Here is a 14,283-nt window from a genome sequence, read left to right on the forward strand (position 1 = left end):
ATCCTCTGTTGTATGGGTTATATCCTGTTGTGGCACTAATTCACCTTCAATTCTATAACTTCAAATGCATTTATTTCTTTAAATACACATCAATTAGATTTTATCAACTTCAAAACGTATACTTAAAATTAACAAATTTGTAGTCAAGAACACAAATTATTTACAAGTCCAAAATTTGCAGCTAATTAAATGTCCACCTAAGATGTTACATCTTCAATCTGAATTATCATAGAATTGCAACATACATCAACTCATAAGCATAAGATTTTGACAATTCACTATCAGAATACATAGATGCTTATGTCTTCTATAAAAATAGAGAGAAGACGTATCAGTCTTGACATTATAGTTTTGAAATTAAAAGCTTAAAATATATTTCACAAGAGTGGGATGTGCTAGACTAATTTATAAAATTAACTATCCTCTTCCATTCCAACACCACAAAAAATAATTATAATAAATAATAAACAACTGAATTTTTGTCAGTCTTAGAGAAGTTGTTATCAAAATTCATTTATTATTTTCGAATTACTTAGTTGATTACATCATTCAAACATAATTCATCAAACATGGGGAGGTTGAAGTTGAATCAACAACCCCAAATTAAGAAATACAAACCATCTTCAAATAATTGACTAAGTTATCTAATTTAATGGAATATTTATAGAATCATTTACAAAGTTTTTACCCCTAAAACAGAACCCTATAATGTCACTAAAAGAACTTGCTCTTGAGAAAAATTCATGTACAAAGATGAATAAGTGATTGATAGCAATAAATATATCTAGGCATAGAACTCTACTAAAGAAATCACTTTTAATACCAACATAGCCTATTCAAGTTTAGCTCGAAACACTTCAGTTACACATACACACGCATGATCAACAACTAGCTATTGAATCTAGTCATATGCACAACATAACAGAAGTTATTGAATCGCCTATAAAAGCTACAACATAGAAATTCTTGAATCACCTTTAAATATAGAATCTCTTCAAGTTTAATTGTATTACTGAGTCCCTGGTGTATGGTCAGCTTTGTTGTAGTTGAATTATAGAAAGTGAACATCTCATCTAGTACTTGTGGTGGTACCTACATGTATTCAAGTTTGAGTACTCTCAAATTTGAACAAATAAGAGAAAAACTATGTTAAATAATATAACATTATTATGCTTAACCTTGACTTACTTAGAAATTGTAACAATACTAAAAAATGAGAAAAAAATAGTATCAACATAAAGTAATATAATTAATAGAAATACCAGAAAACACTAAATATTATCTAATACCAATCTAGCTTTTGTGATTTAATTATTAAATGATAACAAGAGTATACAAACTGATTGATTTTAAAAACAAAACCATGAGAAAATTATCAACAACAGACCCAAAATCGAAAAAGAAAAGAATTTTAACAAAGGAAAGAGTTGAAAGTATTGTAAGACTACATATAATGTCAATTTGAAGGAAAATGAGTAAGGGTTTTAGATAAAAATTGGGGCTTTTTATTTAACAATGAAATCTGAGAAAAAGTAAGGTTACTTACATAGATTAACGGTGTCTGCGAGAATGAATTTCGACAGTAGTTCGATCTAAAACAGATCTAGAACCGGAGAAGATAAAAGAAACGAGGTTCGCAAAACGCAAAAACGAACGGGCCAAAAGAAAGATCTTGTTGACATGATTGAGAAAATAGTCTTCTTTTCTAGTATAGGCTGGCGTGGTGGCCGGATCGACGCCGCAAAGTGAACGGAGGCGTGAGTTTAGCTGGGAAAGAACTTCTCAACCCATTCTGCTTGTTTTGAAAGAGAGAGAAAGCGATTGAAATGTGTGGGTCTGTATAGCTTTTACGTGTGAATGTTTTAGTTCTAAAAGGTGTACATGTGGCAAGTAACTATTGATTCTAGTTTAATTAATTTTTTGAAGGAATTCTAGTTTAATTATAATTAATAGTGTATAAAAATAATTATGTAAAGAGTAAAACATTCACACGTTACTATTAATTTTAAAAAATAGTAATGACATTATAATAATAATTAATTATTATTGCTTTCACGTTATATATTTTTATTTTTTTTGTTGCTTTCACGTTATTAATAATGACATTAAGAGTAAAACATTCACGTTACTATCTTAATAATTATTGCTTTATTATTAAGGGTTTTTACTATTTTTCCTTCAAAAAAAAGGGGGTTGTTATTATTTTAATGTCATTTATCTATAATCTCTTATAAAAATTTAGGTCACAAGTTTTAATCCTCGTACAATTTTCCATTAGCATTTTTAGTCTCCATGAAATTTTCCGTCAGCTTTTTTGATCCCTAGAAACACTAAAGGAAATTTTCACAAGGAATAAAAAGTGTAGTTTAATTTTGTAGAGACTAAAAATCATTTTTTTTAAAAATAATTAAGTTTGTTTGGATGCAACTATTTCAAAGAAATTTTTTTGTTACAAAATTACCTCAACTTTGTAATTAGATGTTTTCCTCCCCTATAAAATGGATTTTTTTTTATTCCAAAAAGTCACAAAATATTAAAAAAAATCCAATGTTTCTTTTATTTGTTCTTCTTAGATGTTTATTTTGTTATATACTAGCGAAAAGACGGACACTCAAGTGCTCGTCTTTTCGCTCTTTTATTGCACTAACGTTTGAAAATTATAAACGGTGTTTTTTTAATAAAATTTTAATTTTGATTAAAAGTCAAAATAGGAGTGTTTTTTTCTTTCAAATTATAACAAATTAAACTAACCATAAACATCTATTTTAATAAAACCAGCAATTTAACAAAAAAAAATATAATCTAAACTCTTATTTTTTTTAATGACACCAACAACAAAAATCTTTATTTTAGAAAAAGTTGTTGTTTAAGGGTATAATTGGGATAATAAAAAAGTAAGTATAGATACACTCTAGTTTGTTACATTTTTTAAATGATAAAGAAAAAAATTGGACATTTGTGTTTCTTACACTTTTATTTTATAGAAAAAATGCATTATTATTACAAAATTTTGTAAGTCCATGTACTTAAATTATGTTTATATTCTATATAAGTGTCAATAATTTTACGAAATTCAGTTAATTTCATTCGTTTGTGAATCTATTAATTTATGGGTATTTCAAATATGGTTTATTTTATTCTATGTGTTAATAATTTTAAGAAATCCAATTAATTTCATCCGCATGTGCATCCATTAATAACTTTTTTTTTAGGGAATCCATTAATAATTTACGGGTAGTTAAAATTTGGTTTATTTTATTCTATTTGTGTGTATCCATTATGATTTTAGGTCATCTTTAATTATATTTCTAATCTAGACAACGTCGGATAAATACACTAGTTTAATCAGGGCGGACTTTGGGGTGTGCAAGGAGCTCAATGGAACTGGACATCTCCAAGGTATGGGCCTAAAAAAAAAAATTATAGCCCAGTAATACTACTAAGTACTACCCCATTAAAAAAAAATTCCTTATTCTCTTTCTCTTTGATACCACATGTTCTATCACCATCACTCCATCAGACTTTTCTTTTCTTCTTCCCCGATTTGATATCCTTTTCCTCTTATGTTGTCTTGTTTTAGGCCTATTAGAATTGGGCCCTCTTGGTTTTGGTGTTAGGTGATTGTTTTTTTGAGGGGGTGGTTTGAGGTTCCTCATGTATACGGTAATGATTTTCACCTTTGGGTGTATCGCATATATACAGCACCTTGTATTTATGTTTTAAAAAATTTAAATAGAACATTATTCTTTTTAAAAAAATACGTTTTTATTTTAGGCTTAAATATGGAAATGGTCCCTGCAAATATCTGGAGTTTTGGTTTTAGTCCCCATAAAAATATATTTTTGGTTTTAGTCCCTGCAAATATAGAATATTTGGTTTTGGTCCTTTGTATTTTGTTTTAATCCTTATAAAATCATTTCATATTGAAATTGGTCCATATAATATTCATTTTAGTCCTCATTTTGAGGGACTAAAATCAAATATTCTACATATTACAAGAACCAAATTCAATATGAATCAATTTTACAAGGACTAAAATAAAATACTAAGGACCAAAACCAAATTTTTTATATTTGCAGGGACTAAAACCAAAAAAATATTTTTACAATGACTAAAACCAAAATGTCAGATATTTGCAGGGACTATTGTCATATTTAAGCATTTATTTTATTACGGACCTCTTTTCTCTTACAGAACCGAGTCTCCGAATTCGTAGGAACGGCCATGAGTTTCATAGTATAGAAAAGATAGGAAAAAAGAGTGAATGACGAAAAAAAGAAGAGGCAAATATCATAGGCTACGAAATATTTAGTTTTAAGCAACAACTATTAAATATGGCATAATATATACCAAAACCGTGGCCAGAAGGATTTTAAGCCACGCTTTTTAAGATGCAACCTATTGACAAATATAAGCCACGGTTTCAGTTCCTTGTTTGTCTATCAACATCCAAAATCCGTCGCCTAAAAGAAATTACCAACGGCTAGGTTCTTGCCACGGTTATTGAAGCGTGGACGTATCTAAATAGGCAACGGTTTACAGCTGGTACCTGGGAAAATTTCAAAAACCTGTCGACGTCTACGAATTCGTGGCCTATTCCCCTTTAGCCAACGCTTCTTCAGCCGTGGGCTAAAATTTCGTTGCCTAAAGCCAAAAATGTTGTAGTGATTGTTCCATGCACCCTAGATAACAAGGCTTATGTTGTGCTCTGTTCTTTATTTTCCTACGGAATAACCTATAAAGAAACAAAAATATGTATAAGATATAATAATCTCGAGATTATTTTAATTTTTTAGAGATTTTTTTTTTGTCTAATAGTCTAGTGGCTAGAGCTCACACAATTAAATGTGGAGAAGTGGGATGTCCAGGTTTCGAACCCCGGCCCCTGCATAAAATATGCAATGTCCCTACCAATTGAGCTATGCTCATGGGGACTTAATTTTAGAGATTTAACTACCTCAAAAGCGTTTATAGGCTAAAACCTTCAATTTTTTTTTTTTTTTTATGTTTTAAATAAGTCTTTAAGTTGTAATTTAATGCCCGATTACCCTTATTTGAAGCATAAAAACTTAAAAAACATTAAATATGTGCATTGAATTAACAACTTCAAAAAAACCACTTATATGAAACTTTAAAAACTTAAATGACTAACCTAATATTTTTGTCAAATTTAAAGGACTGAAAGAGGTATTTAGCTTTAGTTATAACAATGAAAATCAATTTTTAAATCTCCTCTCTAACCTAACATACTCAATTAATTTATATTCTTTTTCAGAATCTACTAAAAACAAGTTCTCATTTTAACCAAAATAAAATAATTCTTTTTAGATTTAGTTAAATTTAAAAAAATCAAATAAACACAATCACAACCATTAAAAATGAATTCTTAGTTAAATCAAGTGATTTTTCTATCGAATTATGAAAAATAAACAGACTCTTATTCCAAAAAGAAAAGTAATTTATTCTAAGAAAAGTAATTTATTCTAAACCATAATATATTTGTATTTTTTATACTTCCCATTTTCTGAAATATGTAATACAACAAATATAGGCTCCAATGTATGTTCTTGTTCCATTTAACTAATTGGTTATTTTGTACTTCATGTGATCGAGGGTGCTGTTCACCACTAAGCCTAAAGAAGATTCGAGTTTGGAGGTATTGATTTAAACATTCAAATCATACTTAGACTTTAAAAAAAAAAAAAAAAAACTTATGAGTAGAAATGAGGACTAAGAAGATATACTAACAATATATGTTGATCAAAATATGAAGTAAGCGGTCTTTTTTCATTGAAGAAACAAAGTACATTCGAAGGTGTCTTTCTACCATTGGCCTGCAAAAAGATGGTGTTTTATTTCGTGTAAGCTAGGACAACCCCAAAACTATAGACGTCACTCTTCTCTGTTAAACGCTTATTTGCAAGTATTACGGGTAAAGATACCCCAACGTCCGCTGCACTAGAGTGGTTATCTAACTATGATGATCAAGAGGAACAATCCTTGAAGCTCCAAAAATAGCGGGCTAAATAAGTCGGCTGACGGGTTGGGCTTGTTTTTCCAACCAAACTTTAGGCAAAGACATATGATTAAATTAGGGAAATTTTACCTTATACCCATACGTTTATATCTTCACCCCTACAGTTTACTTTAATTGTCTATTTTACCCTTCAATATAAACTTAAAACACCATTTTTATTTTTACTTTTCTCCAAAAGTTGCTGGTTCACCCACCCTCCCTCTCCTTACTGCAGCCAAAACCTACCAAAAAACACATTATAAGTTTTCCGGGTAGCCCTGATATTATATTAGGGATAAAAGGAAGAGGTGAATCTAATTTAATCCAAATCTATTTGTTCCCTTTGGTTTTGAAGAAAGGGACGTCACCATCATCTTTCAATGAAGACAAAAAAAAACACATTTTTAAGAATGAATTAAAGCTTTGTAGTGATGTCCGCCGTGTCATAAACTCCATCTATCCAGATTCTTTTTTAATTTTCTCAGATGCAATTTTAGATTTTGTAATCTGATATTGATAAGATAAATTAGAGTTAAGATAGTCAAATTGTCTTTTTTTTTATATATATAATTAGATTTTGCTTATGTAGGCGATTAAGGGTCAATTTTTATTTGTTAATTTCTTTTTGAATTAAACAAAATTAATGAAAACAGGTTCTTCGACTGATGCTGAACAAATCTAAGGAAGAACTGAAAACTCTTCCTGATGGATGGCACAATCTGACCTGGAAATATTTAACATACCAGAAATGTTTAACATAGTGTTTTGGGAGGAAACACTAGAATGTCATGTAGGGTGAACTCAGAATGAAAATGGTGAAAGTGAGGGTGAAATTGGAATTTTTGTTAATTTGTAGGGTGAAGGGATAGATGTAGGGGTATAGGGTAAAACTTCCTTAAATTAGAAGTTGTGCCTGATGAAAATGAACAAGTTGACAACTCTTATCACTCAGGAATTAAATAGCCCACTTACAACCGATGACGAAGTTGGCAACAACAAGAAAGTGTATCCACAATTCAATGAAGCTGCGAAATCTGGGAATGTCCAGCATAAGCTTGGGATCAAGTTCGATAATCTAGCAACTTGCAAGTCGGCCATAAGTAACTACACCATATGTTAGAACATGTGTGGAAATTGAGTTAAAAAGACTAAACTCAAATTCTCACGTTGGGTAGAACTAGTGTTGTGTGAATTGAACAAAGTGGAAGTCCCGCATCGGATGAAACACACATTAATAGTGTTTATTGATTGGGGTTACATAATAGGGGTACATAATTATGTGAACGAAGTAAGCACTAGAGAAAAAATATATCTTGATATATATTTTAGGCTAAAGTGCACTTTTCGTCATCTAAGTTTCAAAATGTTCTGATTTTGGCCCCCTATTAAAATAAATGAAAAATTTGCCCCCAAAGAATTAGCCCCTTTTGCAATATTGATCCTCTTTACCAATTTTGACCAAGTCAACGCCTATGTGGCAAGCCACGTGTGTAATTACTACATTAAAAAAATAAAAAATATCACATAATAATTTTTTAAATTAAATAAATTAAAAAAGAAATTGGAAAATAAAAAAAATAGAAATTAATTAACAGTGTCTCAAAAAAGTCCTTGCGAAAAAGCAGTCAACTTGGTTTCGTTCTCCATCATCACATTCATCTCTGCTTTCTTTTTTGTTCATTTTCTCTTTCTTGGTTGTAGATGGAGAAATGATCAAGTATTCAACAAGGTTAGATCCTATTGGTTCGGTCAGAAAGCCAACAGGAGTTTAATTACGTCAGTGATGACATCAATGTATCTATCTACTCAATTCTCCATTTTTCAATTTTTATTTTATATTCATCATCTGAAAAAAGATTTCAGTATTATTTTTGTTTTTTGGATAATTGGATCCACGTTGTTATATTTGATCAATTGAATTGATGGCCATTGTAAAAAAGTTTCTTCTTCTTTCCTTTCCATAGTCAATGTTGGGAAGCTTTTACCTCAAACCAAATTCTGCTCACGGTTGGGGCTTTTATTATTAGGGTTAGTGTTGTTGGAAGAGGACTTTGATGATGTTAAAGCAACGGTTGAGATTGAAGATAATGATAAAAAGAGTGGTTTTTTTGGGTGAAGTTTAGGGAAAAAACGAGTGAGATTGGAAGTGGATTAGAGTGAGGATTTTGGTTGGGAGATGCAATGTAACTGCAAGAGCAGGGGCGGACCTGGCCTGGGCCTAGTGTGGCAAGTGCCACACCAACGCAGGCCCAATATTTTTTTTTTTTTAAGTTATGCAGAATCCATCGTTTTTCCCCTTTCTACCCAGACAGACACGCTCACAACATACAAAACACCCTAAGAACAAGGGTAAAACCCTTCTCACCTTCCGACCAAAGCTTCAAACCTTCCAACCAAAAATTCAAACCCTTTTCTTCACTCCAACAATGGCTTCAGTTTCTGAGTTCAGAACAAGAGTAAAACCACTATACACCTTGGATAATTCTTCTTCATCTTCATCAGCAGTAGCAAGTGATGATGGGTATGTTACATTGATGGAGCATATGAGTAAGGGAGGAGGAATTGGTGTGAATGATGATTTGATGATTTTGATTGATCATATACAGTATGCTTGCAAGAGATTTGCAGCTTTTATAGCTTCTCTTTTCAATTAGCAAGTGATGATGGGTCTGTTACATTGATGGAGCATATGAGTAAGGGAGGAGGAATTGGTGTGAATGATGATTTGGTGATTTTGATCAGTGGCGTATCCAAGATCCTAGATCAGGGGGTTCAAACTTTTGAACCATTGGTAAATTCAGGACCTTGGGTAACAAGATAAAAGAAAAATTATTCGTCAATTATTCTAGTGGTCGTAATTTCACCCTTAAGGTGAATAAACGGGGAGTACCGAGTTTGAACTAGACTTCTCTATATTGTGTATCACAGGGACCGAGTGCATATATTTTTAACCTGGATTAATGTTTAATACAAAAACCTAAACTAACAATATATATACTCTCTTTTTGTCCTTAATTATATGACTTTTTCGGAGATTTTGTTTCTCCCTAAATAAGAACTAATGCAAATTTCTAGATACATTTATTGCTCCTTTATTAGATATATCCATTATAATAATATCAATTTATTTTTGAAGATGAAAAATCAAAATAAACATATCTATAAATAAAAGATAATTTATTAATTGTTACACACAAAAAACATAAACATTCTTAGCTAGTCCCCGTGTTTTTAATGTTGTACCTCTTTGTATTTCGACTTTGATTATTAATGAAAAACTATAAGTTATTTTTAAAAAAATAAATAAATATGTATAAACAATATTCATTACAACATATGTCATATGGTTTTATAAATAGGGATGGATGGACTACAATGTATAAATTGTAGTTCAAAATTATAAGTTGTTTCACTTGTTTACTTGTTTTAAGATTCTTCAAGTAATAATCTTATAATCCTCTTAAAAAAAGGTAATAATAACTAGATAAAACAAAACTAGTAATAATAACTAGATAAAAGGTAGGTGTACTTGGTGCTGGTGCATATCCGTAAGAAGGAAAAAACCGAGGTGCAGAAGTGTGGTGCAAGAATTAAAACTCAGGAGGTTCATAGAGGAATTATATATGATTTGTAAGAGTAATTCTTAATACTCAGGGGGTTCATGTGCATCCCCTAACTTGAGAGTGGCTCCGCCCCTGATTTTGATTGATCATATACAGTATGCTTGCAAGAGAATTGCAGATTTTATAGCTTCTCTTTTCAATTATAGCATTGATATGCTAAGTAGTGGTTCTGATAGGGATGCTCCAAAGCCTCTTGATATTATATCGATGTGTTTTTATTCTCTCTTGAATTTTATGAGTTTCGATGATGTTGTTTCCTTTTTGTTTGTCTTGGTTAATGTTTATGTGTTGTTAATTGGGAATTCTAACAAAATGGATGGTTGAAAATAGTGGGAAAAACTCAATATAGCATGACTCATGAATAAATAGCACTTTAAAAGTCGGTTTTGTATCTTTAAAAATAAAAAAGGTTTTGTAAGCATGAATTAGGTCAATTATAGCATTAGAGTCTATCTATTTGACATACTGTATTGGAGTAATCTAATATCAATTTGTTGTATAGTTGATTCAGAATGAAGAAATTTTTTCAAGTTTTGCTTAGAGATAAAGGTATTAGTAATGATGTAATTTTAACTTATTTTTAACAAATAGAAAATAGAGCATTTTCTTTGTAATTTTGGTTGTTACAACTATTTTTAATATAACTTCTTACTATAGTTACTATTATTTAATTATTTGATACAAATATTGTGCCCCAGTGATTTTTCGAGTCAAGGTCCGCCCCTGTGCAGGAGAGAAGAGAAGAAGGAGATATGAATCATTGCTTTGATGAGTTTTGTGAAAATTGTATGTTTTTATGAAAATTGTTGCAAATTAAGGGGAGATGGTTGTTGGGTTTAATGAAGTTGCTGAGTTAAGAGGATGACGGAGAAGGAGATTGATGAATGTGCACCATAGATGGAAAGAAGGTTTAAAGGAGAAGAAAGATTTATGTAGGTTTGTGATTGATTGAGGTGTCCTTTCCTATCCTTTTTTATTTTTTATTTTATTTTATTTTATTTTTATTTATAAAAAATTTCAATTTCTTTCATAATTAATTCAATTTAATTTAAAAAATAATATGTGATTTATTTAATTTAGTAATTACACATGTGGCTTGCACATAGGCGTTAACTTGGTCAAAATTGGCAAAAAAAATAAATATTGCAAATGGACTAATTCTTGGGGGGCCAAATTTTCCTTTTTTTTAACAGGGGGCTAAAATCGCAACATTTTAAAAACTTAGGGGGCTAAAAGTGCACTTTAGCCTATATTTTATTATTTGGAAATGAAAAATTAAATAATTAATATAATCATTATTAGAAAGTGCTTTCTTAATCCCAAAGTTTTGCTAAAATATTTTTGAAATGCAATCTAGAATACTTTGGAACATAATCTAAAATATTTTGGTAGGCAATCTATTATATTTTAGTGTTAGATCTGAAATATATTTTGGTACAAAATATAATATAGGGTTAAATATGTTTTTGGTCCCTATAAAATTTAGGGACTAAAAGAACTACTCCCTCCGGTCCTATTTACAAGAGAAAGTTGACTTTTTAGATACATTGAATAATTTATGTATCTAGTCAAGAATCTAAACCAAATACATAAATTATTTAATGTATCTAAAAAATTAATTGTCTCTTGTAAATAGGATCGGAGGGAGTATTAAAATTAAGTAAGGACTAAACATAAAAGGTCCCAATTTTATAGGGACCAAAAACATATTTAACCCTATAATATATTTTGTACTCAATATAATATATTTTGGTACTCAATTGAGATATTTTTTGTACAAGATCTAATATGTGAATTACTTAATGTCAAAGTAATGTATTACTTGTTCCCAAAGTTTATCACTTATTAGTTGTGAATTTTCTCTATAAATAAAGAGCTCACATAGTGCATTCTACACACTAAAGAGATCTATTGAGTTGTCGAGAACTCTTTCTCTCTTCTCTCTCCATCTTGTGTTAAAGAGCTATTCTTATCCTCATCTCCTTTTTTATGTCCCTTCAGAATTAAGAGTGTTCTTAAGACATTAGTCCCTATTCGATATAATGTCTTTTTGGAATTAAAAATTATCTTAAGAGCATAGTCACTTCAATGATAGTCTTGAATATGTAATTTATAGTTGCATTTATTCTTCCTATGCGGGAATGAAAATTGTTTTGATGTGAGAGTATGTTATTAGATAAAATAACGTAGTCATGTTGTTCTCGTTCAGTTCTATGCACGGTAGGTAACAAGGCTTATGTTGTGCTCTGTTCTTTATTTTCATACGGAATGAAGAAACAAACTAGACCATCGACCCTTGCTCCGCACGGGTCTTACCGACTAAAAAGACACCAAAATAAAAGATAGTTCACATGTAAGTCGTACCAGTTTTTAAGTTTAAAAATCTTTAAGAACGACTAAAAGGGAGTATTTTTGAATGGGGGATCATTTCCGCATTTGAGTAAAAATAGAGAGACAAAAACGCTCCTAACTCAGATGTTTGAACATGTCATATCCTCTTTGATTGGAGCAAGTTGAGACCAATTCCTTCAAAAGAGAGTCCTGTTATACCACAGGTGAACAATGATTACACTTTATCTTATATGTCGTAATAGAAGCAAGTTATATCAATGCAAGTTTTGCAACCGTTTTGCTGGCTGGGAAATTTCTGTCTGCATTTTTTCTGTTTTGACTGCATTTTTGCTGTTGTTTCTGTGTAGCAGAGTCGTGCTTTTGTTAGGATCGGCTGATTTTGTGTTTTTGTGGGTGTGTGGATTAGTTGTTGTCACTTTCTTTTTCGGCCAACCATTAGAGCACCCAACTTGATCTGTGTAGCTTCACAAATTCTGCGCACAACTATCTTCTGTTTCCACTTGCCGGCAATTTTCCTGTGATGGTACGATATAGATCCAAAAAAAAAAAAAATAATGCAGTTATGACAGTTAGGGAAGAAGCGGAGGAGTAAGGAGTAATAAATTGAAAAACGTGGTTGGGAAATTCAATCAGCTTATACAACATGTATATCAAAAGGTCTGTTACTCAAGTCATCATCAAAAATTGGTATTTGATATTGAAAGTAGCGGCAACGCAAATCGGCCACAAACAATTGCAGAACTTTTAAAAACTTGGTGTTTATTCCTATTCAACTTGGTACCAATTCTATGGTGATTCTAATCATTTTTAATAAGAATGAAAAATATGCTGAATTTCAGTTCAAAACAATCAAATTATGATACAATAAATTCAAGAACAATGATAACAAAAAATACCACAAATGAATGAATCCAAGCTATCAAATTCATACCATTATTTTCAACCTCTTGCTTGGATGAACAGTGGTCTTAATCAGCATCAACAGATTCCTCAATTTTAGCTTCTTTGACCTTCCTATCCTTCTCCTTCTCTTTCACCACGTTCTCCTTCCTCCCAGAGCAATATAAAACGGAACTTCCGTTCCACTATTAAACTCAACAACAAACAGCCACCTGCGTTACCATGAAAAAGTACATCAACCAAAACTCATGATTCAGATATAACAAAACACAAAATCTCTAATAGATATCAGCATAGCTTAGAGTAGGGAATTGCAGAGAAAATCAATTAAGAAAAATTGAAAATACAAAAGGAATGAGAAAGATGAGGCTAATAGAATAATGCAAAAATGATCGAGGTCGAAAGATTAATAGATAGAGATTAAAATTTGATGAAAGGCATCACATTAAGAAAAATAACGTGATTTTCTGCATATCTGATTTGTTGCATATTTGATTTGTTGGGTTTTCGGATTAGTATTAGCTGATTAGAGGAGGGAAAATAGGGAAAAATTGTTAGGCTTTTGGAGTGAACTTTGGTTCATTGTATGGAGTCTCAAAATAGGTCAGGGGTAATACAGTAAAAGTTAGCTTAGGTTTTAGGTTAAAATTAGGGATAAAAGAATCACCCAGGTTAACTTTTATATATACAGAAGATGTACGGGGTCTCAAAATAGGTCAGGGGTAATACAGTAAAATTTAGCTTAGGTTTTAGGTTAAAATTAGAGCTAAAATAATCACTCGGGTTAACTTTTATATATAAGATGTATGGGGTCTCAAAATAGGTCAGGGGTAATACAGTAAAAGTTAGCTTATGTTTTAGGTTAAAATTAGGACTAAACTAATCACCCAAGTTAACTTTTATATATAAGATGATGTATGGGGTCTCAAAATAGGTCAGGGGTAATACATTAAAAGTTAGCTTAGGTTTTAGGTTAAAATTAGGACTAAACTAATCACCCGGGTTAACTTTTATCTATAAGAAGATTGTATCGGGTTAACTTTTATATATAAGAAGATTGTATGGGGTTTCAAAATAGGTCAGGGAATACAGTAAAAGTTACATAGGTTTTAGGTTAAAATTAGGGCTAAAATAATCACCCCGGTTAAGTTTTATATATAAGAAGATTGTATGGGGTCTCAAAATAGGTCAGGGGTAATACAGTAAAAGTAGGGGTAATACAGTAAAAGTTAGCTTAGGTTTCAGGTTAAAATTAGGGCTAAAATAATCACCCGGGTTATATTTTATATATAAGAAGATGTATGGGGTCTCAAAATAGGTCACGGGTAATACAGTAAAATTTAGATTTGGTTTTAGGCTAAAATTAGGGATAAAAGAATCACCCAGGTTAAC

The 14,283-nt window shown here is 30.9% G+C and overlaps 1 long non-coding RNA gene across 1 annotated transcript; it reads right to left on the reverse strand.

Annotated features, from left to right (window-relative positions):
• Positions 1–622: 622 nt before the first annotated feature.
• On the reverse strand, positions 623–1,847 carry LOC146929049 (uncharacterized). The gene is made up of 2 exons (XR_015008238.1): positions 1,547–1,847; positions 623–1,092 (listed from the first exon to the last, which is right to left on the reverse strand). It is a non-coding gene; the product is annotated as an uncharacterized LOC146929049 (long non-coding RNA).
• Between the last annotated feature and the right edge of the window lie 12,436 nt (positions 1,848–14,283).

Source organism: Medicago sativa, chromosome 4 (genome assembly GCF_051527215.1).
Source record: "Medicago sativa cultivar Bolivia chromosome 4, Bolivia_mono, whole genome shotgun sequence".
In the NCBI taxonomy this organism is placed as follows: Eukaryota; Viridiplantae; Streptophyta; class Magnoliopsida; order Fabales; family Fabaceae; genus Medicago; species Medicago sativa.